Below are 27,005 nucleotides of genomic sequence, written 5' to 3'. Positions count from 1 at the left end.
AATGGAATAAACAAGAGAACTCTACAAATTATATCAGTTGCAGATTTCAGGACCTCCCCAACCGCGTGCCTTATAAGTTAGGGAATATCAAGTTTTTGTGGAAAAGTTTGCCTTTAAAATGTAAAAAAAAGCAGTGCTAGTGGATCTTCTAGAAAGACATCTTCACTAGGGATTGATCATAATCTCTTGAGATGATGGTGCCTAACATCTTGTCTTTACTTTTTTTTTTCCAGAATGATACTCCTTTTATTTGGCATTTGTAATTTTTTATCTCTCCTCTATATCTGTCTTGAAACTTGGGGAAAGGGTAAATCCTATCAACCCAAGGCAGTGAGAAATTATGACATGAGATGAATGAGTGATTTTCATAGAAGTGGCATTTCTCCAGATGCTGCTCAATTCCTGAGTTTATAGGGCTCTCTTTTAGGGCTTCTTCAGACTCAACACAGTATATAGATCTCCCCACTTTGAGTTCTTTTTCAGCTTTGGGGATCACCAAAAACAGCAGGTCTCTCTCTAGCCTAGCATGCTCGCCTCTTTTTGGTGTCTACCCTACTAGCAACACAATGTCCACCTGGACGGTGTGTTATACTGCTGCTGCAAACTTCCCCTCCATCAAGGCAACAGCTTTCAGTTCGGCTCTCACCAGGAGAGAGAGAGCAAATGAGATCCAAATGACAGGAACAATAGTCCAGGCTGTTTCACGAGGGCAGGGCTCAAACAGGGCAGGCAGCTGGTGAGCTCTGTTATCTCGTTTAATCTCCATAACCCTGAGAAGGGCTGTATTTTTATTTTCATTGTGTGTGTGTGTGTGTCTGTGTTAGTCACTCAGTCGTGTCCGACTCTTTGCGACCCCATGGACTGTAGCCCGCCAGGCTCCTCTGTCCATGGGGATTCTCTAGGCAGGAATACTGGAGTGGGTTGCCATTCTCTTCTCCAGGGGATCTTCCCCACCAAGGGATCGAACCTGGGTCTCCCCCATGGCAGGCGGATTCTTTACCGTCTGTGCTACCAGGGAAGCCCCGTTCTCATTTTAGAGATGAGGAAATTGAGACCCATAGCTGTAAGGAGACTGGTTCAAAGTCACACAGCCACTTAGTAGCAGACCCAGGGTTAGAGCCCCAGGTCCTGACAACCAGCAAAAATGCCTTTCCCACTACATCACACAGCTTCTTTCTCCCCTTCATTCACTTAGCAAATGTTTACTGATGCTTCTAAACACGGGGGATAAAAAAATGAATAAGACAAAGTGCCTAACATTGATTCCTCCAGATTCCTCAGAGGAGGAGTCCAATTATATACCTGTAATTATAGAATTTCTTTTCCATGGGGATGGTCTTGATCTCTGTCTCCTGTACAATGTCATGAACCTCAGTCCATAGTTCATCAGGCACTCTATCTCTCAGATCTAGTCCCTTAAATCTATTTCTCACTTCCACTGTATAATCATAAGGGATTGATTTAGGTCATACCTGAATGGTCTAATGGTTTCCCCTACTTTCTTCAATTTAAGTCTGAATTTGGCAATAAGGAGCTCATGATCTGAGCCACAGTCAGCTCCTGGTCTTGTTTTTGCTGACTCTATAGAGCTTCTCCATCTTTGGCTGCAAAGAATATAATCAATCTGATTTCGGTGTTGACCATCTGGTGATGTCCATGTGTAGTCTTCTCTTGTGTTGTTGGAAGAGGGTGTTTGCTATGACCAGTGCTTTCTCTTGGCAAAACTCTCTTAGCCTTTGCCCTGCTTCATTCCGTATTCCAAGGCCAAATTTGCCTGTTACTCCAGGTGTTTCTTGACTTCCTACTTTTCCAGTCCCCTATAATGAAAAGGACATCTTTTTTCGGTGTTAGTTCTAAAAGGTCTTGTAGGTCTTCATAGCACCGTCCAACTTCAGCTTCTTCAGCGTTACTGGTTGGGGCATAGACTTGGGTCACTGTGATATTGAATGGTTTGCCTTTGAAACGAACAGGGATCATTCTGTCGTTTTTTAGATTGCATCCAAGTACTGCTGTCTGGGGAGGCCTTACAAATAGCTGTGAAAGGAAAAGTGAAAAGCAAAGGAGAAAAAGAAAGATATAAGCATCTGAATGCAGAGTTCCAAAGAATATCAAGAAGAGATAAGAAAGCCTTCCTCAGCGATCAATGCAAAGAAATAGAGGAAAACAACAGAATGGGAAAGACTAGATCTCTCCAAGAAAATTAGAGATACCAAGGGAACATTTCATGAAAAGATGGGCTTGATAAAGGACAGAAATGGTATGGACCTAATAGAAGCAGAAGATATTAAGAAGAGGTGGCAAGAATACACAGAAGAACTGTACAAAAAAGATCTTCATGACCAAGATAATCACGATGGTATGATCACTCACCTAGAGCCAGACATCCTGGAATGTGAAGTCAAGTGCGCCTTAGAAAGCATCACTACAAACAGAGCTAGTGGAGATGATGGAATTCCAGTTGAGCTCTTTCAAATCCTGAAAGATGATGCTGTGAAAGTGCTGCACTCAATATGCCAGCAAATTTGGAAAACTCAGCAGTGGCCACAGGACTGGAAAAGGTCAGTTTTCATTCCAGTTCCAAAGAAAGGCAATGCCAAAGAATGCTCAAACTACCACACAATTGCACTCATCTCACATGCTAGTAAAGTAATGCTAAAATTCTCCAAGCCAGGCTTCAGCAATACGTGAACCATGAACTTCCTGATGTTCAAGCTGGTTTTAGAAAAGGCAGAGGAACCAGAGATCAAATTGCCAACATCCGCTGGATCATCAAAAAAGCAAGAGAGTTCCAGAAAAACATCTATTTCTGCTTTCTTGACTATGCCAAAGCCTTTGACTGTGTGGATCACAATAAACTGTGGAAAATTCTGAAAGAGATGGGAATACCAGACCACCTGACCTGCCTCTTGAGAAACCTATATGCAGGTCAGGAAGCAACAGTTAGAACTGGACATGGAACAACAGACTGGTTCCAAATAGGAAAAGGAGTATGTCAAGGCTGTATACTGTCACCCTGCTTATTTAACTTCTATGCAGAGTACATCATGAGAAATGCTGGGCTGGAAGAAGCACAAGCTGGAATCAAAATTGCCAGGAGAAATATCAATAACCTCAGATATGCAGATGACACCACCCTTATGGCAGAAAGTGAAGAGGAACTAAAAAGCCTCTTGATGAGAGTGAAAGAGGAGAGTGAAAAAGTTGGCTTAAAGCTCAACGTTCAGAAAACGAAGATCATGGCATCTGGTCCCATCACTTCATGGGAAATAGAGGGGGAAACAGTGGAAACAGTGTCAGACTTTATTTTGGGGGGCTCCAAAATCACTGCAGATGGTGACTGCAGCCATGAAATTAAAAGACGCTTACTCCTTGGAAGGAAAGTTATGACCAACCTAGATAGCATATTCAAAAGCAGAGACATTACTTTGCCAACAAAGGTTTGTCTAGTCAAGGCTATGGTTTTTCCAGTGGTCATGAATGGATGTGAGAGTTGGACTGTGAAGAAGGCTGAGCGCCGAAGAATTGATGCTTTTGAACTGTGGGGTTGGAGAAGACTTGAGAATCCCTTGGACTGCAAGGAGATCCAACCAGTCCATTCTAAAGGAGATGAGCCCTGGGTGTTCTTTGGAAGGAATGATGCTAAAGCTGAAACTCCAGTACTTTGGCCACCTCATGCAGAGTTGACTCATTGGAAAAGACTCTGATGCTGGGAGGGATTGCGGGCAGGAGGAAAAGGGGACGACAGAGGATGAGATGGCTGGATGGCATCACTGACTCGATGGACGTGAGTTTGAGTGAACTCCAGGAGATGGTGATGGACAGGGAGGCCTGGTGTGCTGCGATTCACGGGGTCGCAAAGAGTCGGACACGACTGAGCGACTGAACTGAACTGAACTGAACTGAATTATAGAATTACACTATAATAGAGAAACTGACAAAGTACTTTATGAGCCCCCAAAACAATGATGATCTCTGCCCACATGCAGCTGAGTAAAGGCTTCCTAGAGGAGGTGGAAGCCTCCCTAATTTTTAGCCTGCCCTAAACTTACATGGTCTCTTTACTTCTCAGTTTGTCAGATCCATTTGATTAGCTCAAAACCTGAAAAAGTTTCACTGAAAACTGACCCAAAGATCAGATCACCAGTCTCTCATTATTTTTAATCGGACTGCAATAGCCCTCATAATCTCCCTGCTTTGCTTCTTCTGATTCATATTCTACAAAGTTAGATTGATGGCTCTAAATAAAAAATCTGGACATGTCACTCCCTTGCAGAAACTGCCCAGTGCCCTCAGGATAAGGTTTCAGTCTCTTAGCCTGGCATTCAAGGCTTTGGTGGTCTAACCCCTGCCTACCTCTCCAGTCTTCTCACACATTTATTTCTTCCCGTCCCTCCTAAGAACTAGCTATATTGAAATACTGCAGTTCTCAGAACAGTAGGAAATTTCTCCTCCATACAACACCCTCCACTTCAAAGTGGCAAACTCCCAGTTCTGTGCATCTAATCTTGAAGATTGTGCTCACTCAGTCCCCTGCATTGGCCTCTGTGCAGCCCTTAGCAGACCACATTCAAAGTGCCTGTTTCCAAGTCTAACTCTCCCCTCTAGCTCTTGGAGTTCCTCAGGGGTGGAGAGCATGTCCTCAAGCCGTCAGTGCCCTGCATCAGGCCTGGTGCACAGTGGGTAACCAGTGAGTGTTCTTTGAGTGAATAAACGAAAATCACAGGAAGAAATGAAACCCTCCAAGAAGGTTCTGGGGCAGTCTAAATTCAAGTTAGCCTGATAATCTTTTCTGTAGTTCCTCAATTGACTCTCATGTATTTAAAAGAACAAAAAGAAAATTTTAAATTATACAGTTATTGGTTACAGAAGTACAAGGGGCAGATGGTGATGCCCTGCTGAGTGCCTCTAGGTCTTCACTGGAGACACTGAGTTCCACTGCCCTTTTATTTTATCAGCTGTGAATTGTTTGCAAAATTCCAAGCAGCTTGTAGGAAATTCAGAAAAACTCAGCAGCAGGAAGAGAAGCTGGTTTCATTTTCCAGTCCAGCTCATTTCTGAAATGTAACACCATATAGGGCTTTAAAGTATGCTCACTTTCTGTGGTCATTATTTCAATAGTTTGAAACAATTTGTAGTTCATGTCTGCTTTCTGGAAAGTGCAATAATCTCCCTGTAATTCTAGGCTCTCAATCTAAAAACTGTCAGATATTTCACTGTTAGAGGGCAAAATCAGTCCAGTTCCCATATCAGACAATTTTGGTTTAAAAAAAAAAAAAACTAACAGCATTTTTCATTGATTCTATGAATCACCTCACCTCTATGAACAATAAAATCACAAACAGCCTTTAGAAATATTTTATAAAATATATGTATTCAAAGAAAAAGTCTTTTTGCAGCCTCCCCAGACACCTCTAGGGCTTCCCTGGTGGCTCAGATGATTAAGAATCTTCCCACAATGCAGGAGACCTGGGTTCGATCCCTGGGTTGGGATGATACCCTGGAGAAGGAAATGGCAAACCACTCCAGTGTTCTTGCCTGGAGAATCCCATGGACAGAGGTTGCAAAGAGTCGGACATGATTGAGTAACTAACACATACATACACTCAGACACTTCTGCGTGGGCATCTTGGGAAACCTGGGAAAATGATGCAACCTCTAGAGCTTAAAGACCACCATTTGAGTAATAAAAATACCAGCATGGAATGTAAAAGGCCTGGTCATGTGTGTGTTCAGAGCTAAGAATTTGATTGAAAAATGATACACTCATAATTACTTTCTTTTAATTCGAGGGTAGAAACTACCTTGTATTCTGCTCATCTTATGCTTCTTGCAAAGGAATCAGTCTACACAGATCACTATTATTTCCCAAACTTCATCCAGGATCCTGTTTCTCCCTCTCTCAATACCAATGTGTGAAACTCTAAATTATGCAGTCTTGTTGTTCAGTCACTAAATTGTGTGCAACTCTTTGTGACCCCATGAACTGCAGCATGCCAGGCTTTCCTGTCCTTCACCATCTGCTCAGGTTTGCTTGAACTCATGTCCATTGAGTTTGGTGATGCCATTCAACCATCTCATGCTCTGTCATCCCCTTCTCTTCCTGCCTTCAATCTTTCCCAGAATCAGGGTCTTTTCCAATGAGTCAGTTCTTTGCATCAGGTGGCCAAAATATTGCAGCTTCAGCTTCAGCATCAGTCCTTCCAATGAATATTTAGGACTGATTTCCTTTAGGATTGACTGGTTGGATCTCCTTGCTGTCCAAGGGACTCTTAAAGAGTCTTCTCCAGCACCACACTTCAAAAGCATCAATTCTTCAGCCCTCAGCCTTCTTTATGGTCCAACTCTCACATCCCTACATGACTATTGGAAAAACCATAACTTTGACTAGAGGGACTTTCGTTTGCAAAGTGATGTCTCTGCTTTTCAATATACTGTTTAGTTTTGTCATAGCTTTTCTTCCAAGGAGCAAACATCTTTTAATTTCATGGCTGCAATCACCATCTGCAGTGATTTTGGAGTCCAGGAAAAAAAAGTCTGTCACTGATTTCTTTGTTTCCCCATCTGTTTGCCATGAAGTGATGGGAAGTGAAGTGGAGTGAAGTGAAGTCGCTCAGTCGTGTCCGACTCTTTTCGATCCCATGGACTATAGCCTACCAGGCTCCTCCGTCCCTGGGATTCTCCAGGCAGGAATACTGGAGTGGGTTGCCATTTCCCTCTCCAGGAGATCTTCCCAACCCAGGGATCGAACCTGGGTCTCCAGTATTGCAGGCAGACACTTTACTATCTGAGCCACCAGGGAAGTGATGGGACTGGATGCCATTATCTGATTTTTCTGAATATTGAGTTTTAAGCCAGCTTTTTCACTCTCCTCTTTCACCTTCATCAGAGGCTAAAAAAAAAAAAAAAAAAGAGGCTCTTGAATTCCTCTTTGCTTTCTGCCATAAGGGTGGTGTCATCTGTGTATCTGAGTTTACTGATATTTCTCCCAGCAATCTTGATTCCAGCTTGTGATTCATCCAGCCCAGCATTTCACATGATGTAGTAGGCATATAAGTTAAATAAGCTGGGTTACAATATACAGCCTTGCAGTATTCTTACCTAGTTTTGAACCAGTCTGTTGTCCCATGTCTGGTTCTAACTTGCTTCTTGACCTGCATACAGGTTTCACAGGAGACAGGTAAGGTGATCTGGTATTCGCATCTCCTTAAGAATGTTCCAGTTTGTTGTGATCCACACAGTCAAAGGCTTAAGTGTAGTCAATGAAGCAGAACTAGATGTTTTTCTGGAATTCTCTTGCTTTTTCTATGATCTAATGGATGTTGGCAATTTGATCTCTATTTCCTCTGCCTTTTCTAAATCCAGTTTGTACATCTGGAAGTTCTCAGTTCACATATGATTGAAGTCTAGCTTGAAGGATTTTGATCATGTGAATTTGCTAGCATGTGAACTGATTCCAATTGTGTGGTAGTTTGAACATTCTTTAGCATTGTCCTTCTTTGGGATTGGAATGAACACTGACCTTTTCCAGTCCTGTGGCCGCTGCTTAGTTTTCCAAATTTGCTGGCATATTGAGTGCTGCACACAGGATTTGAAATAGCTCAGCTGAAATTCCATTGCTTCTACTAGCTTTGTTAATAGTAATGCTTCCTGAGACCCACTTGACATCACACTCCAGGATGTCTGGCTCTAGGTTAGTGACCACATCATCATGGTTATCCAGGTCATTAAGATCTTAGAGCTAAGTGTGTGGGCTAAGTCACTTCAATCATATTCTGACTCTTTGTAACCCTATGGACTGGGGCCCATCAGGCTCCTCTGTCCATGGGATTCTTCAGGCAAGAATACTGGAGTGGTTGCCATGCCCTCCTCCAGGGATTTTCCCAACTCAGGGATTGAACCCCTATCTGTTACAACTGTTGCACTGGCAGATGAATTCCTTACCACCTGGCATGCTGCGATTCATGGGGTCACAATGAGTCGGACACGACTGAGCGACTGAACTGAACTGAATTGAGGACCACCTGGGAAGTAAAGGCGCCTAAGATCCTGGGAATAGAAGTAAAAGCACCTTAGATATTCCCAATATAAGGAGCTAGGAGTTCAAAAGCAATATATTTTCATATAGTGAGCAAGAAAAAAAAAGAAAATACAATCACGAAACCATTTGGATGTTGTTTTAGAGGCTGTGAAGAGCTCCAGTACTATAGTCCTTTATTGTTCAGTGCAGAAAAGAAGTCAGAGAGAAGCAAAGTGACAGATAAGAAGTGATTTATTAGAACAGGAGGCTTGTGAGGCTTATAAGCAGGCAGGCAGTGGGGTGTCATGCCCCCAAAACTTACTGGGCTATAATTTTATAATCAAAGGAAAAGTGGGGAGAAAGAGAACTTCTTTGTCTTTCTTTAGTAGACATCATGCTTTCATCATCAGCTTCTCCTCAAGGTTGGGCAGGGGAGCTTTTTTTGTCCCTATGCGGTCAAGCTAGGTCCACAAATTATTGTTTTTTATGTGTGCAGAGAGCATGTCCTAGGGATCATTAACTTACTGAGCTCATTGGGCAGGATGTAAGGCTCATGCCACCATTGTTTTATTGTTTGGGAGCGTTCTTGTGCTTCTGCTAGATGGTTGGTGCTTCTGTTGGTGGTTGCTAAGTAAGCCTACTTGGTTTTGTGGTTAAGCAAGCCTGCTTTCTTGAGTAATTGTTAACTTATAGGGGTCTCCCATATTTTTTCTACTTACAATCCCCTGGGGAGATTTACTATTTAATCACCTACTTTGCCCCTTTATTCTGTTGATATCATTGTCCCCTTCAGGTGTTTACCCTCGTATGCTTAAAAGAGGGTAAGGGGTAATGATCAATCATTAGTTACTTCCAGCTGAGATGAGGCATAGGCCTGCCTAGGGAAGGAGTAAAGCACCTTGCTGACTGTCCCTTCTATACTGGGAGAATTTCAAGTCAATGTCACTCTGGTTAGCATCATCCTTTTAGTCCTCTTAGATGTAAAACACTGGAGGATGAGTCCACAAAAAAGATATAAGTGAAAAGAAATACAGCAATAAGCATTAGAAAAGTTGTTAAAGGAGATTTTATCCATGATTTTGAAGATCTAAACCATTTCCCCCATCACTTAAAGCCTCAATCTGTTTGTTTTTGGTTAGTCTCAGAATCTCAGTGTTTTATATTAATACCTTAGGGTCTATGACGGAGAAGGCAATGGCACCCCACTCCAGTACTCTTGCCTGGAAAATCCCATGGACGGAGGAGCCTGGTGAGCTGCAGTTCATGAGGTCGAAAAGAGTCGGACACATGAGCGACTTCCCTTTCACTTTTCACGTTCATGCATTGGAGAAGGAAATGGCAACCCACTCCAGTGTTCTTGCCTGGAGAATCCCAGGGACGGGGGAGCCTGGTGGGCTGCTGTCTCTGGGGTTGCACAGAGTCGGACACGACTGAAGCGACTTAGCAGCAGTAGCAGCAGCAGGGTCTATGGAGTCTTTTATTTCAGTTATAGATTTAATCTGTTTTTAAAAATTTTGTGTTAATATCCTTTGGTGATAAGGGTAGCTTCCTTGTCCCTCGAGACACAAAGTGGCCCCTAATCTAGTTAATAAGTCCCTTTCATTAGAGAAACAGGACTATCAAGCACAAACAGAAAGGAATAAAGAAACAACCAGCCATTGATATGGCACAAAAGGGGTCCCAGAAAAGTGTGCCCTTGTCTCTTTCTTGATACTCCCACTACATATTTCTTATAGTTGTTAAGGTTTCCAATACTTTGGGTTAAGACCAAGAAGGCTAGACCAGCGTCTACGAGAAATTTATCAAGTGGCTCACCCCTTCAGTGTCCACATGAGGCTCAGCATTAGTTATGTAGATGGCCCCACTAGGCAGAGCCACTTTTGGCCTTGGGCCTCATTAGTATTTTGATTGTGAAACCATTAAAGGCTGAGGGGCTCCCATTGCTCTCTGGCATCTGGGGCATTCCCTCTGTCAATGTCCTGGCTATTTGTAAAGGGCGCATTGATCACAGTATTTCCTCCAGTGTCCTTTCTGTCCACACAGGGCCTACTGATTTTCTTTGGATACCCATGGGCCTTGTGGTCTACCACAGCCAAATGGGCCTGGAAAAGCCAGCCTCCCCTTTGGTGGTCTCTGAGTGGAGAAAGCCATTGTCATCATTGGAGCCTTTCATTTATCCCTCTGGATGCATTCAGCCTTTTTGGCCATATCTGCATTATTGAAAACCGAATAAGCCCATTGGAGCAAATCGCTCTTAAGGAGTCTGAGGACCCACAGTTGTTTTTTGAATTTTGCACCTGATGTCTAGGGCAGACTGAGCTGTAAATGAAATGCATAGCTGAAAGGGCATATCCCTTGGCAGATTAGGGATCATTTGTATACTTTTTAAAAGCTTCCTTTAATCTCTCTTGAAAAACATAGGATTTTCATCTGGTCCCTGCTGGACTTATTTCACTTTTTCATAATTGATGTTTCACTGTAAGTTTTTATACCTGCTGTTAAACAATTAATCATATAGTCCCATCTATCCCTATCAGTAAAATTTGCCTGGTGATTCCATTGTGGATTTGCCTCAGGGACAGCATTATTCCCCATCTTGTGTGCTCTATGGCCCTCTGGGCTTGGGCTGCCATTTGGTTCGCACGGGCTCTGGCTATAATATCCTCAACTGTATGTAGCCTTGGCTCCCACCTTTGAGACAGCCCTTGTTAGAGCAGCTATTTTTATGGATATAGCAGCTTTCACTGGAGCAATAGCTACCTATCCAAAAGTTTCTTTCCCATGTCAAAATCTACCATGTAATTTAATCAAGGTTTATATTTGTAACTTTAGATGTTATCTCTTCCAAAGTAGTCTCCCAACCAGTTGTCAATGCCTGAGAACCTGATGCAAAGGAATAGGACAGAAGGACAGAAGGTGCCCCAGTGGTGGTGACAGTGAGTGAGAACTGGTCTGGCTGCAAACTGGAAATAAAGGGTCAGCACTTGTAAGAGTTGAAAGGAGAGGAAGACTGACATCAGGCCTCAGGAAGCCCTCCATAGGGCCCTTTCAAAAATTGAGGGGAAAGTACCTTAAGTCTTAGAAGTTGATTCCCTTTAGTTTTCTTGGGCGTGATACACTGAAGAATACCTGATAAGAGGTTTTTTATCTAGGTGGGACACAGTCCTTTAAATGATTTCTTTTTCTAACATGTAAGTTCCCTGAGTATAAATTATATGCATTTAATCTTTATCCAAAGATAGATTACAGTGATCAGCTTCAGTAACAAGCTTAAAATACCTTCTTAATAACTCAGTTAAGCTTTATAATATAACATAGAGCTATTTGAAAAGTATGTTTTAGGCAGTAGATATGGACCTCAAGTAGTAAAACTAAAATGTATTATCTATTAAAACATAACTTTTTTTCTCTAAAATTACCCTGAAAGTGAAAGTGGCTCAGGCATGTCCAACTCTTTGCGACCCCATGGACTGTAACCTGCCAGGCTCCTCTGTTCATGGAATTCTCCAGGCAAGAATACTGGAGTGGGTAGCCATTCCCTTCTCCAGAGGAAGTTCCCAACCCAGGTATCGAACCCAGAGGACTTCCACACTGCAGGTGGCTTCTTTACCGTCTGAGCCACCAGGGAAGCCCAAGAATACTGGAGTGGGTAGCCTATCCCTTCTCCAGGGGATCTTCCCTACCCAGGAATCAAACTGGGGTCTCCTGCAGGTAGGTTTTTTACCAGCTGAGCTACCAGGGAAGCCCAAAATTGCCTTTATTTTTATCAAATATAGCCAAGTTAAGATTGATTTGTTTGTAAAATAAATCTGGCTAATTTATCACAGAGGTTTGTATAAGTTGTCCAACAAAGTGGGTGCCGATTTACAGCTTAATTTTTCTCATTTAATACTGAAACCATGTAACCCAGATTAGGACTTGAACTCACATAACCCAAAACTCCAACCCAGCCATAAGCCAGATTGGACTTGAACCCAGGGTTTTTTAATTGGAGCTTACACATCTAGTTTCAGGACTTAATGAAGTTTAGGTTTTTGATGTCTCATCACAGAAAATATTCAGTGAGAGACAAAGTGATGAGTATTTATTTAACAAGAAACTCTTTTCGTAGACAGAATGTGGGCCATCTTGAAAGGCAAGGGCCTTGTGAGAAACACATAGTCTTGAGTTTTAATCAAGTATAGGAGAAAAGTCTCAGAATTTAGCTGGTTTCTTGCCAAATAAACTGAGAGAGAAGAATGAATTTTTCTAGTGAATGTAGTAAAACGTTTTCTGGAATTAAAAGGAAAAGAAATGGAACAGAAACAGATACAGAGCATAGAAGGAAAACCTCAGAGTGAAAGAGCGGAGTATAGATGACTAAATTCTGTAACATCATGTAGTAGCTGGTTTTATCCCAGGCTTGCTGTTGGATGTGCACAAGCATAACCATCTCATTGCTGTTTTATGTTTCCATGTGGCCAGGATTCAACTCTGACCAAAGCAAGCCAGACGGTGAAATTCCTTCCTTTTCACATGCCATTTCTCTTGACCCCTGCAACAACAAGATCCCTTCGGCATCTCTAAACATCCACACCACCTTTTTGTAGCAACTCACACTGATTGCCACCGTTCCTCCAGTTTCCTGTCTTTAGACATTCATACCATTGTCCTGCTGGCCTGTACCTGGGAACCCAATCAGAGGCCCAAAGCATTCAGAGTGGATCGGGCTGACTGAAATGGGCTATCATGGGTGAAGCATCCTCCCTGGAACTCCTAGCCCATGGCATCCCATGCCTCTACTAGGACCCGACCCGTTATTCTTATCTTACCACAGTCCTGTCATGGTCACCATTTGAAACCGTTTTTGGTATCATTTCAGGGGGATCCAAAGAGCTCCAGTACCATAGTCCTTTATGTCTCAGCACAGAAAAGAATTCAGTGAGAGGTAAAGTGATAGATAAGAAGTGATTTATTAGAATAGGATGCTTGTGAGGCTTACAAGTGACTGGCGAGGTGGTATCGTGCCCCAAGAACTTACTGAGCTATGGTTTTATGATCAAAGGAAAAGTGGAGAGGGGAAGAACTTCTTTGTCTTTCCTGAGTAGACGTCATGCTTCCATCATCAGCTCTTCCTCCAGGTTGAGCAGGGGAGTTTTCTTGTCCCTACATGGTCAAGATAGGTCCACAGATTATTGTTTTTTCTATGTGCAGGCAGCATACCCTAGAGATCATTAACTTACTGAGCTCACTGGGCAGTGGGTCTCATGCCACCATTGTTTTATTGTTTGGGGGCACGTGTCATGCTTCTGCAATATGGTTTTGTTGCTAAGCAAGCCGGCTTGGTTTGAAGTTAAGCAAACCTGCTTTCTTTTTTTAATTTTTTTAAACTGGAGGATAATTGTTTTACAGTGTTGTGGTGGTTTCTGCCATATACCAATGCAAATTAGTCATAGCTATGTGTATACATATATATGTATGTATATATACACACACACACACATATCCCCTCCCACTTAGCCTCCCTCTCACCCCCACTGCCATCCCACCCCTTGTTACAGAGTGCTAGGCTGGGGCTTCTTGTATTATACAGAAGCTTCATAGTAGCATTCTATTTTACACATGTTAGTACACACATGTCAAGGCTTCCATTCTCTACATGTGTATCTCAATCCTTCCCTGCAGATAGGGTTGTCAGTACCATCTTTCTAGATTCCATATATATGCATTAATATATGATATTTGTTTTTCTGAACCTGCTTTCTATAGTAGCCATCAACTTACAGGGGTTTCCAATATATTTTTTATTTACCATCCCCTAGTGGGATTAACTGGGCTTCCCTTGTGGCTCAGCTGGTACAGAATCTGCCTGCAATGCAGGAGACCTGGGTTTGATCCCTGGGTTGGGAAGATCCCTGGAGAAGGGAAAGGCTACCCACTCCAGTATTCTGGCCTAGAGAATTCCATGAACTATACAGTTGTTGGGGTCATAAAGAGTCGGACACGACTGAGCAACTTTCACTTCAGTGGGATTAACTATTTAATCACCTACTCTGTCCCTCTACTCTGTCCCTATCAACTGGTCATCACATATATCCAATATGTAATATGATAATTATACCCAAAGTAGATTTATTAAATGTTAAAGGTAGAAGGGAAGAACAATCCAAAATGATAAGCTCTTTCAGTTCAACTGAAATCCTTTCATGATCTAGAGTTTATGCTGAGTACTCAGCAAGAGCACCAAAGAATTGATGCTTTCGAACTGTGGTGCTGGAGAAGACTCTTGAGAGTTCTTGGATTGCAAGGAGATCAAAGCAATCAATCCTAAAGGAAATCAACTATGAATATTCATTGGAAGGACTGATGCTGAAGCTGAAGCTCCAATACTTTGGCCACCTGATGTGACGAGAGGACTCATTGGAAGACTCCGATGCTGGGAAAGGTTGGAGGCAAAACAAGAAGAGAGCAGCAGAGGATGAGATGGTTAGATAGCATCACCAACTCAATGGACATGAATCTGAGCAAACTTCAGGAGATAGTGAAGGACAAGGAAGCTGGTGTGCCACAGTCCATAGAGTCAAAAAGAGTGAGACACAACTTAGCAACTGAACGAACAACACATAGTAAGACACTGTTCTGTCCCTGATGAACCCATCATCTAGTAAGGGAGACTCATGAACAAGTAGTAATACATTCACCAACCCTTGTGCTTTTTTCATTTTTTTAAATCAAAGTATAGTTGATTTACAATGTTTCAGGTGTAAAGAAAAGTGATTCAGTTATATGTTCCCTTTCAGATTGTTTTCCATTATAGATTATTATAAGATATTGAATATAGTTCCCTGTGCTATACAGCAGGTCCTTATTGTTTATCTATTTTATATATAATAGCATGTATCTGTTAATCCCAAATTTCCAATTTATCCTTCCCTCCCAACCCTCATGCTTTTAGACTAGCTAACTCTCCTGAGGCCAAAAGGTCAGGGCAAGACAGCGCACTCTATTTACTCTCTCCATCTTCTGCAATAGCTTTTCTGTTTAGCCTCTTCCTGATCTCCTTGACTATTATCTTAACCTCACACTCTTCACTGATTCTGTTCTTGTAGCACTGATTTCTGGCTGTGTTCCCTAACCACAACTCAAATGTTTCTTGTCTTCTTTTCCAGGGCAATGGAGGAATCTAGCTCCATATCCTACCCTGATATAGGGCCTTGATGTTTCTTATGAGTTCTCCCAGGACTCTGCAAATGAGAATCATATGATACTATATCCATGAATTGCTCTTTATCTTAAATCTCAGCTCAAATAGACAACTCTCTCCAGCCCTCCCTGACCTCTTTTTTTTTTTTTTTTTTTTGACCAGGCATAGGCATTGGAGGAAAAGGACAGCCATCTAATACCACTGTAGTGAATAGTGGCCCCCCAAAAATGTCTACATCCTAATCCTTCAGAAACTCTGAATGTGGTCTTATTTGGACAGAGGGTCTTTGCAGATATAAAGATCTTAAAATGAGATCATCCTAAATTTAAAGTGAGTGCTAGATCCAAAGGCAGGTACCATAAGGAAAAAGGCAAGGGGATATTTGAAACACAGAGCGGAAGACAGTGTGAAGCATAAGCAGAAACTGGAGTGATGCACGTCCAAGCCAAGAAGCACCAAGAATTGCCCACAACCACCGAAAGGTAGGAGACGGGCATAGAACAGATTCTCCTTCAGAGTCTTTAGAAAGAACCAATACTACCAACAACTTGATTTCGGACTTTTAACTTCCAAAATTGTGATAGAATATATTTTTGCTGTTTTAATTCACCCAATTTGTGGTTATTCATTATTCTAGCCCTAGGAAACTAATACATTGCCCAATAATTTAATTTGTAAAGACATTTTAAAAACAAGATATAGAAAGAATATAACTTCAAATTAAAGGACCATCCTTCCCAAGAAATGTTTGTAAGTCACTTTATTTTTCTTTTTATTTACTTATTTATTTATTTCTGGTGGTGCTGGGTTTTCGTTGCTTCGTGGGCTTTTCTCTAGTTGTGGTGAGTGGGGGCTACTCTAGTTGTGGTGCTCGGGCTTCTCGTCGCGTTGGCTTCTCTGGGTGCGCAGCATGGGCTCTAGGGCATGGGGGCTTCAGTAGTTGTGTCTCATGAGCTCAGCAGTTGTGGTTCCTGGGCTGTAGAGCACAGGCTCAATAATTGTGTGTGTGGGCTTAGTTGTTCTGCAGCATGTGGGATCTTCCCGGATCAAAGACCAAACCCATGTCTCCTGCATTGGCAGGCAGATCCTTACCACTGAGCCACCAGGGAAAACCCTGTAAGTCGCTTTGAATATGCTATTCAAACTGATGAAACGTTGTCACAGGCTAGCCCCAATACCAGGAACCACAGGCCTGACCCAAGGTGTATCCTTTTAACAATTTTCTCCCAGTACCTTCAATTGTCTCTCTACCTTGTCCTTCCAAAAAGTCACACTGCCAAAGCCAGATTCCAGATCAAAACATGCCACCAGGGAAGCTCTATACTCAGGCAGCTGGGCTTAGATTTAAAAAAGAAAAAAGTTTACCAAGTTCATTCTGGGCTGGTCTCTAGTTATAACTTCAGTTTCTTTTACTTATCCTTCTTTCTCACATGTTCCAAACCTTCACCCTCAGATCAGTAAATGTAACCTGGCCTTTTATTTCAGAGACCATCAGGCTTAATGCCTCCCTCCTTACATCCCCTCCAGAGCTTAGCAACTAGTACCATCCTTGCTTCCTTGCCTTCCTCTCTGAGGGAGTATGTCTCTCCTCCAGTTGAAAGCCAGTCACCCTTTCTGACCTCTGGGTAGCACCCTCATCAGCCTTCTAAAGTATTCTTACTCCTGTCTACCCAAATGCCTACTAGATAGCCCCAGAACACCTCAAAATCATCATGTCTAAGCCAGTTTCTTTTCTAGTCGGGTGACAGGGCCAGATGGGAATGTGGGCCAAGGAGAAGAGCATGTACAAAGGCCCAGAAGAGAGCGTGTGTCTCTTGTGTGCGTGTTCAGTCGTGTTTGACTCTTTGCGACCCTATGGATTATAGTTCGCCAGGCTCCTCTGTCCATGGGATTTTCCAGGCAAGAATACTGGAGTGAATTGCCATTTCCTACTCCAAGGGATCTTCCCAACCCAGGGATCCGTCCCATGTCTCCTGCATCTCCTGCATTGCAGGCAGATTCTTTACTGTCTGAGCCATGAGGAAAGCCAGTGTCTCTTGGGGACCCTGGAAATTGTATCATGAAGGAGATAGAGGATGGTGAGGGATGAAGCACAAGGTAAACATGAAGAGCCTTGTAAGCCAAGATAAGGAATGCATTGGTTTTTGTTTTGTTTTGTTTTGCTTTACCACAGAGCTTGCAGGATCTTAATTCCCCTACCAGAGGTTGAACCCTGGCCCTCAGCAGTGAAAGCACAAAGACCTAACCACTGGACCACCACGGAATTCCCAAGAATGCATTCCTTATGTTCAGAGCAATGAGGGTAGATTTGTATTCAAGAATCATTACAGATTGCAGAATGAATTAAAGATACAAACTGAAAATCATTTGAAGATAAAACATTGTTGAAACAATGTAGGCAAAAGAGGGAGAGCCATGGGTAGATTTGAAAGGTGTTTCTCGTGGTAAAGAACCCTCCTGCCAATGCAGGAGACACAACAGACGCAGGTTCAGTCCCTGGGTCAGGAAGATCCCCTGGAGGAGGACGTGGCAACTCACTCCAGTGTTCTTGCCTGGAAAATCCCATGGACAGAGGAGCCTGGCAGGCTACAATCCATAGGGTCACACAGAGTTGGACACGACTAAAGCAATGTAGCATAAACACACATAAGAGGTTAAAAAAGGCCACGTTTGGTGAGGATTAGGTAACCAGCAAATCCCCGTCCTAAAAACTACTCACTACAAAATAAGATTACAACTTTTCTGTGGAGAATCTTTCCCTTTATTGGTAGTATTTTCCTCCTCTGCTTTTCCAGGTGGTACACTCACTTCTGGGACCTCATTGGGTAGATTAACCAGCCCCAAGAATACTGTTTATGAGTTAAGGCTTGAGGATGTCAGTGGATTGATGACCCAGACTGGTTGGTCAATTGCCCCATTGTGGACGGAGTGGCAGGCTTCAGTCCATGGGGTCGCTAAGAGTCGAACACGACTGAGCGACTTCACTTTCACTTTTCACTTTCATGCATTGGAGAAGGAAATGGCAACCCACTCCAGTGTTCTTGCCTGGAGAATCCCAGTGACGGGGGAGTCTGGTGGGCTGCTGTCTATGGGGTCGCACAGAGTCGGACATGACTGAAGCGACTTAGCAGCAGTAGCAGCAGCAGCAGTACACGCTGCGGAGAAGGCGATGGCACCCCACTTCAGTACTCTTGCCTGGAAAATCCCATGGACAGAGGAGCCTGGTAGGCTGCAGTCCATGGGGTCGAGAAGAGTTGGACACAACTGAGTGACTTCACTTTCACTTTTCACTTTCATGCATTGGAGAAGGAAATGGCAACCCACTCCAGTGTTCTTGCCTGGAGAATCCCCGGGATTGGGGAGCCTGGTGGGCTGCCGTCTGTGGTGTCGCACGGAGTCGGATACGACTGAAGCGACGCAACAGCAGCAGTACACATTGCTGAATACCTTTCTCCAGTTCAATGTGACATTCCTTTCTCCACTTTGCACATGACCTTGCCACTGGCCTTAGTTGAGGGACACAGGTTGAGTTAAATTTTCTTTCACAAATATTTGCGAATATTGGGTTAGCCAAAACAAGAATTGGTCTCTCCAGGGGTTTGGATCTGTAGCATGGAATCTCTGAAGCTGGCCAGTGTTCAGAAAGCCAAAGAAGGATGAAGGAAACACTCTGAAAGGAACAGAGATGTAGAATGGAAAGGACCTGATCAATAGTCAATTTCTTTTTTTTTTTTTTTTTAATAGTCAATTTCTTGAGTCTCCAGCCTCCTAATGCCCAGCTTTGTCCCTGTTCTAAGGTCAGGCTCACCTCTAACATTTGCAGGGCCCAGGACAGCAATACAAATAGAAGCACACATACCATATGTCAAAATACTTTAAAATTATAAATCGAAGGAACAAGCGATTAAGCTAAATGTATTCTATGCTCCTATCTTGCCAAATATACCTCTATGCAAACCTGAAAGACTACGTTCAAATTTAGAATTCACAAATCCTTGGATTTCTGACTCCCATCTCTTTTCACCCCTGTCTTCATTCTGCACTGAAGGGGATCCTTGTGCACATGTCCAATCTCCTTCTATCCATTCCACTATAAACAGCTGTCCCTTGACTACCGCTTGGGTCTAAAGGTATTGATGTTGACAATTCTATCTGTCCTTAGGAGAACAGATCCAGGGAAAAGACCCAGTGCAATCTTGGAAACAGGCTTGGGGCCAGTTGGGTGAAGAACTCCAACAGCATGGTCTAAAAGAAGGAAGCAAAGGCTCTTGGTGGATAAGTTCCCTTAACTATACTGATTTCTCATCTGACAAGGAGAAAGTCTGTGTGCCCTGCCCTGCCCCTCTTTCTCAGTTCTAATAGGGGCTGTTTATATAAATTCCTCGTTTAAGTAGGCTCCAACTAGATTGTTACTTGCAACCCAAGAATCCTAAATAAGGCTGCTGTCTTTACCCTCTGAACAACTGTCCAATTTCCTATCTCTGTTCCCTGTACGGCCGCTAGTATTGACAGGAGGTAGAGAAGGTCATGGCAACCCACTTTAGTTTTCTTGTCCAGTATTCATAATAGAGGAGTTTGGTGGGTTACAGTCCATGGGGTTGCAAAAAGTTGGATGCAACTGAGTGAATGAGCAGTGACAGGGGGAGGGTTTCCTCCTGAACCCTAATGCCTACCAAGTGGGCCAGAAGAAAGGAGGATTGATTCCTCCATTAGTAGTAAGTTATTTTGGTCAATCGCTGTGACTTTCCTCTCTCACTGGCTATTTGTTATACTTCCGATTATCTATTTTGAGCTTCATGCTGCTGCTGCCGCTAAGTCGCTTCAGTCATGTCTGACTCTGTGCGACCCCATAGATGGCAGCCCACCAGGCTCCCCAGTCCCTGGGATTCTCCAGGCAAGAACACTGGAGTGGGTTGCCATTTCCTTCTCCAATGCATGAAGGTGAAGAGTGAAAGTGAAGGCGCTGAGTCGTGTCCAACTCTTCGTGACCCCATGGACTGCAGCCTACCAGGCTCCTCCATCCATGGGATTTTCCAGGCAAGAGTACTGTAGTGGAGTTCCATTGTCTTCTCCATGGGCAGCCTCAAATCCTAAAAGAGCATTTTATTTCATTCTTGCATTTTCTGGCACCATACTCAACATCATATTAGAGTTTATGGGCCATGCCTCCCATCTGACTAGGGAGTCCTCCAAAACGGAATTTCAAATATTCGGTACTACACTATTTATCAGGTCTTGAAGCCATCTCTGTTGGAGGATGTTCTAGTCCTCTCCTTTGGGAAGTTCTGAGTATTTTCTTTGGAGAGAACCCACACACACATATACTAGGCTTGGCTCCTGTCCATGATTCCTCTCTCCAACTCTACACCCACACTTAGGATGGTAATGATCTGCCTTCGACCACATAGTCAAACGCCACCACGATCATGGTGTACAAGTCTTCCTGCTAGACCTGTGTCAGAGCCTGATTCTTGGTGGCCTGTGAATATAACTAGTGAAGAAAAACCAGTGGCATGCTTACAGGTCAATAATAGCCAGGTACCAGAAGTGACCTGGGCTTCCCTGATGGCTCAGATGGTAAAGAATCAGCCTGCAATGCAGGAGACCCGGGTTTGATCCCGGGAGAAGGGAATGGCAATGCACTCCAGTATTCTTGCCTGGAGAATTCCATGGACAAAAGAGCCTAGTGGGCTACAGTCCATGGGGTCGCAAAGAGTCGGACACAACTAAGCGGCTCACACTGACTGACCAGAGCAATCAACCTGGGACTGGGAAACACGTGGACAAATGAGATTAGTCTAGCACTTGACACACCTGCTGTCTCTCTCAGAATTTACCTGTGATTTCCCACTTTCAATCCAGAAACTCTGTTTTAAATGGTGTTCCATTTGTTCCATTTAAATGGTGTCTCACTATCAGACAGACTTGATAACAAGAACTGTAGACCTTCTCTCTTCTTCATTTTTCTAACATAGCACCTACTTAGGTGTCCTCAAAACTGTGCATCAGTTTTGCTAGATGCACATTAGTGTGCATCAGCAATTGCTAGAACAACCTTAAGCTAAGGAGCTCAGCAAAGTCGCCAAGGCCTTGAACTCCCAAAAGGGGTCAAGGGAGTAAGGCATTTGACTTCCTTCTGGAAGCTGACATGAATCGGTGCCCTGGGTCTGTCCTGATAATGCCAAGTTAGAACACAAGACTTCTGTAATCCTGGAAGAGTTCTTCATAAACATTATATTTCCATATTTTCATAGTTGATAGGGTAGGACTAGTTGTTAATAATAGAGATCTTCTCATGGCCTGTTCTTACACACTGTGTGCTCCTACATTGGCAGGCAAATTCTTTACCACTGAGCCACCTGGAAAGCCCTAAGCTTAAGTTGAGGTGCTCAAATAATGCTACCAGGAATCAGATTCATTCTCAGTCCTCCTTCCCTCTGATGTTCCCCTAAGTGGTGACAAGGAGAGCATCCAGCAACCCCAGGCCTACATTCCACATGCTCAGCAATGCCATCTAGCAAAGTGCAAGTTTCTCCTTATAGTTACAGAAAAATTCTGAGGGTTAAGTCTCAATGGCTTAACTTGGATCACACACTCACCCCGAACCAATCCCTGAGCCTAGTTAGATGGAATGTTCTAATCGGACAGGCCTAGGTCATATGGCAGAGAAGGAAATGGCAACCCACTCCAGTATTCTTGCCTGGAGAATCCCAGGGACAGAGGAGCCTTGTGGGCTGCCTTCTATGGGGTCGCACAGAGTCAAACACAACTGAATCGAATTAGCAGCAGCAGCAGCAGGTCATATCGCACTCCTAGAAGCAGAGTATGAGGTCAGCTGTACCCAAGATACATAGATTTAGAACTGGGAAGGGCAGTTTTAAAGAAAATCTGGGCAGACAAAAAAAAACTTCACTACATTTTTTTATATATATGTTCACTCCTCGAAGACCCATTGTCCATGTTTTTCCAAGGTTTGGGAGAATATGAATATATGTATATAAACATAAATAACGAATATATAAATATTACATATAAATGAATACATAAGCACTTGCAGATAAATTCAAATGACCGATCACTTTCTCCAATAACCTCTGAGTAGTAATAAGCATTCCTGAAACCCCAATCCCTTCACATTGCTAGACCTACACAAGACAGATAAAATCTACCCTGTTAATGTTCTCTGCAGTCATAGAGATTTTATAATACCTGCTCTGACATCCAATTCTGGAAACAACTGACTCCATAGGAAGTGGCTAAGCCATCCTGTATAAGGAACACAGTGTGCTGGACTATTTTAGACTGTCTGTTCAGAGCCAGGAAATCCACACAAACCCAGAATTTACCTGAATTTTTTTCTTCACTATCACAAAAGGGGATGTGGAACCCAGAGCTGATGCAGTTAATCAGTAGGTCTTTAAGGTGATCTAAAAAATCATCCCTCTCAGACAATATAGACTTCCTGCACTACCTTCTGAAGGGTCTGGGCTTCCAGCTTCAAGATTATGGGCATACCTTATGCTCAGTCACAGCCCATTCTTAGAGAAACTTCCGGGTTTGGTCCTTCTATTTCCACCTTTTGAATTTTAGGAATCCCCCAATTAAAGGACCCAGAATGGAAACAGGGGTGGGGGGGGCGGGGGGCGGAATTTTAGACTCTTCCTTGCTTTGATTTTCCTGGGTAAGTGTAGAACACCATGGAATGCTTCCAGTGAATACTTTAGAGTCTGGCCTTGATCCCTATAAAATACCTACCTTTGCCAAGCACTGCCAGGGTCCAATATATAACTACAGACTTTTCATCTCTTCTATCATTTCCATCAGTCCTGTAGGATACTCATGCCTCACAATCAGTACTAAAGCAAAGCCGCATCTTATTCATCCTATTTTTGTCTTGGGGAATGGCTTGGGAGCTTGCTACTTGTGAATTCACTATCAAGCCATGCTTACTGCTTAGTGCGAATTCACTATCAAGCCATGCTTACTGCTTAGTGCTTTTCTTGGCTCCTCATCTTCCTAGGATGCTCCCTCCACAAGACAAAGATGGGCTCTTCACCTGCCTGGGGCTCCTGGCTAGGTTGAAGACAGCTCAAACTCTAGGCCCATCTCTACTCTCTCTTCCCCAGATGCTCTTCAACCTTAGGATAGCTGGAATTTCTTCTTGTCCTGGAACCTCCTCACCCCCCACTTCCTCCAGCGTTCTGCATTTTAGGGCTCTAAAGTATCCACCCTTAGAGCTCTTTCTCCAAACCTCTAAGGGCACTAGTGGGGCTTTCATATGTACCTTGCAGTCTTCGTGGATAGTAATCATTGGAGTTCTTGCTAGTTATCTACAATCAACTCAATTGATGGAGTTTCCTTCATCCCATGACATGAGCTGCCTCCCTTCCTCCTTTTCCTATGTTAATTTCAATAACTGGAAGAACCTAAAAGACTCTTCTGGGTCTCGAAGCTGAAATTTTCTCCAAAGCCTTACTTTAGTCCTTCCCTGTTATACAGAGAACTTGATTCATACTGTTTAGAACTTTGGCTTCTGTTTCCTCTGCCTCCTATAAGTGTGTCTCCAACCCCAATTCAGAAGTAGGCACCTTTAAAGAAAAAGGGCTTCCTTGGTGGCTCAGAGGGTAAAGCATCTGCCTGCAATGCAGGAGATCTGGGTTCGATCCCTGGGTTGGGAAGATCCCCTGGAGAAGGAAATGGCAACTCACTCCAGCATTCTTGCTTGGAGAAGCCCATGGATGGAGGAGCCTGGTAGGCTCCACAGGGTCACAAAGAGTTGGACACCACTGAGCGACTTCACTTCCTTTCTTTCTTTAAAGAAAAAAAGTACACATCTTTCCTCACACCCTCCAATAGAGCATAGAAAAAAATCTGAACGACCTTATGACTATAAATCTTTCCAACTGCTAAAATAGAGTGTTTGGCACTCAGCCAGCTGACACCGAGACCTTGGTAGCCTTGAAAACTCCCTTGTCCGACTCAGTTTCTGCTCTCACTTCTCCACTAGTGGTAGCCACCACTTGCAGAATCTCAGCAGAGGGCCCAACCAAGAGCACACTTTCCTCATGCCAGAGGTTGCCTTCCCCTAAATACTCTCAGCTTTTGGATCTCACAAATCTCTAACTGAATGGCCTTTCCTTTCACCTGTCCCCAGCAATTAGGCCGGTGACTCTGGTGACAGTTGGAACTATCTGTTTTCATGTAGGAGAAATTCTAACCATATCCAACACTGAAACTCTGTTCCCTGGTATCTGCCTAGTACTGCAGCCCAGTTCACATCTTTAGAAACTTGAGTAAGGCTGTGTTCTCTCTCCTCCTGAAGACCTTACTGGGCCCTCTATCTGCCCAGGTACCTAACAGAAAAGTTGCACATCTCTTCGATTTCAGATTTTTCACAGTTCTTTTAAAGCCCACAATGCACAGAGATTTCTAGAAGTCTACATCTACCACCATGCACAAATTTTCTAATGTTATCTTGGTCATTATCCTAACATTTATTGGCTTTATTTCTAGATATAGTGATGAGTTCATGGTGTAGATATACATTTCAATAAGATTTATAAAAATTCTGGGTGGAATCCCCAAAATATCAGCTTCATTTGCCTCCAATTACCAAATGAGATTATATTATTTAATAACCTTTTATACCTTATTTATTCTAGCATGAACACCCACTTCCCTACTTGTAGGAATTAACCCCTCCTCAGCTATTTCAGAGACTCTCTCCAGGGCCTTTTGAGTCTTCAAGAATAAGTTCTACAGGAACTTACATGTGGTCCAGTGGCTAAGACTCCACACTTCCAGTGCATTGGGCCTGGGTTCAATCCCTAATCAGAGAACCAGATTCCACATGTTCCAGCTAAGAGTTTGCATGCCACAACTAAAGATCCCGCAAGTCTCAACTAAGACCTAATAGCCAAATTAGAGAAAAGAAAAGAATAAGTTTTTCAGTGGCTGGTCATCTTGCCACCATACTACTATTTCAGCTTATGTCAGATGACTCCCAGGAACTTTAACTGGGCTAGGGGATTTGCCCAAAACCACAGATGTTTCGGTGTTCTTTCAACACCTTCACATTATCTGCATTGTCAATTCTGTCACCCGCCAACTTTGATCCAAGATTTTCACCTAAACATTAGCTTTGGGTTTCAAATCTTTCACAATTCTGAATATGTTCAACATGACAGAACACTTATTAGACACATAACTGTTTCAAAAGAATTCACCTTTGAGAATTTTATTTAATATGTAAGATTGAACAGTGTGATATCAACTAAAAGGTAGACACATAGATCGGAGAGGGCAATGGCACCCCACTGCAGTACTCTCGCCTGGAGAATCCCATGGACGGAGGAGCCTGGTAGGCTGCAGTCCATGAGGTTGCTAAGGGTCAGGCACGACTCAGTGACTTCACTTTCACTTTTCCTTTCATGCATTGGAGAAGGAAATGGCAATCCACTCCAGTATTCTTGCCTGGATAATCCCAGGGACGGGGGAGCCTGGTGGGCTGTCGTCTATGGGGTCACACAGAGTCGGACACGACTGAAGCGACTTAGCAGCAGCAGCAGACACATAGATCAATGGAACAAAATAGAGAACTCAGAAACAGTCCCACACATATATTCTCAACCAACTTGACAAAAGTGCAAAGGCGTTCAATGGAGAAAGGATAGTCTTTTCAACAAATGGTGCTGGAACAATTAGATACCCATATGCAAAAACAGAACAAACAACGCATCTCACATTTTATACAAAATTAATTCAATGTGGATCATAAACCTAAATGTAAAACCTAAAACTATGAAGCTTGTAGAAGAAAACACAGGAAAAAAAATCTTTCTTTGATACAACATAACGGAGCAATCCATAAAAGAAAAATATTGACAAACTGGACTTCCTCAAAATTAAAAACATCTGCTTATGAAAGAAACTGTTGGGCTCCCCTGGTGGTCCAGTAGTTAAGAATCTGCTTTGCAATGCAAGGGACACCAGTTCAATCCTTGATCCAAAAAGCTCCCACATGCCGTGGGGCAACTAAGGCCACAGCTAATGAGCCTGAGCTTCGGAGCCCTCAGGCCCCAACTGCTGAGCCCATGCGCCACGACTGCTGAAGCCTGTGCGCCCTAGAACCTTACTGCACAATGAGAAGCCACCACAATGAGAAGCCCTTGCACCGCAACTGGAGAGGCGCCCCTGCTCGCCACAGCTAGAGAAAGCCGTGTGCAGCAGTGAAGATCCAGCACAGCCAAAAAGTTTAAAAAGTAGATACATAAACAATTGTTTTAGAAAGATTCTGCTAAGAGAATAAAAGAAAGGTATAGACTGAGAGAAAATATTTGCAAGTCACATATAACAAAGGACTTGTATCCAGAATATATAAAGAACTTAGTAATAAAACAAATCACTTTATAAAAAATGGGCAAGAGATATGAACAATTCACTAATCTTTATTATGCTTAACACCATTAATCAATAGGGAAATGCAAATTAAAACCACAATGAAACACTAAATTCCTATTAGAATGGCTTAAAAAAGTAAACCCTGACAATACCAAGTGTTGGTGAGAATGAGGCACAAATGGAATGTTCATACATGGCTGGTGGGAATTTAAAATTGTACAGCCACTTTGGAAAATAATTTAGCAGTTTATTATAAAATTAAATATACAATTACTATATGATCTCCAAATTCCACTCCTAGGTATTTACCTAGGAAAAATGAAGATTTATGTTCAGGCAAAAACCTGCACACAAGTGTCCAAAACAATTTCATCCAAAATCACAAAACAACTGGAAACAGTATAA

The sequence above is a fragment of the Bos indicus genome, chromosome 3, assembly GCF_029378745.1.
Source record: "Bos indicus isolate NIAB-ARS_2022 breed Sahiwal x Tharparkar chromosome 3, NIAB-ARS_B.indTharparkar_mat_pri_1.0, whole genome shotgun sequence".
Lineage (NCBI taxonomy): Eukaryota > Metazoa > Chordata > Mammalia > Artiodactyla > Bovidae > Bos > Bos indicus.
This window is presented reverse-complemented; position numbering follows the sequence as displayed.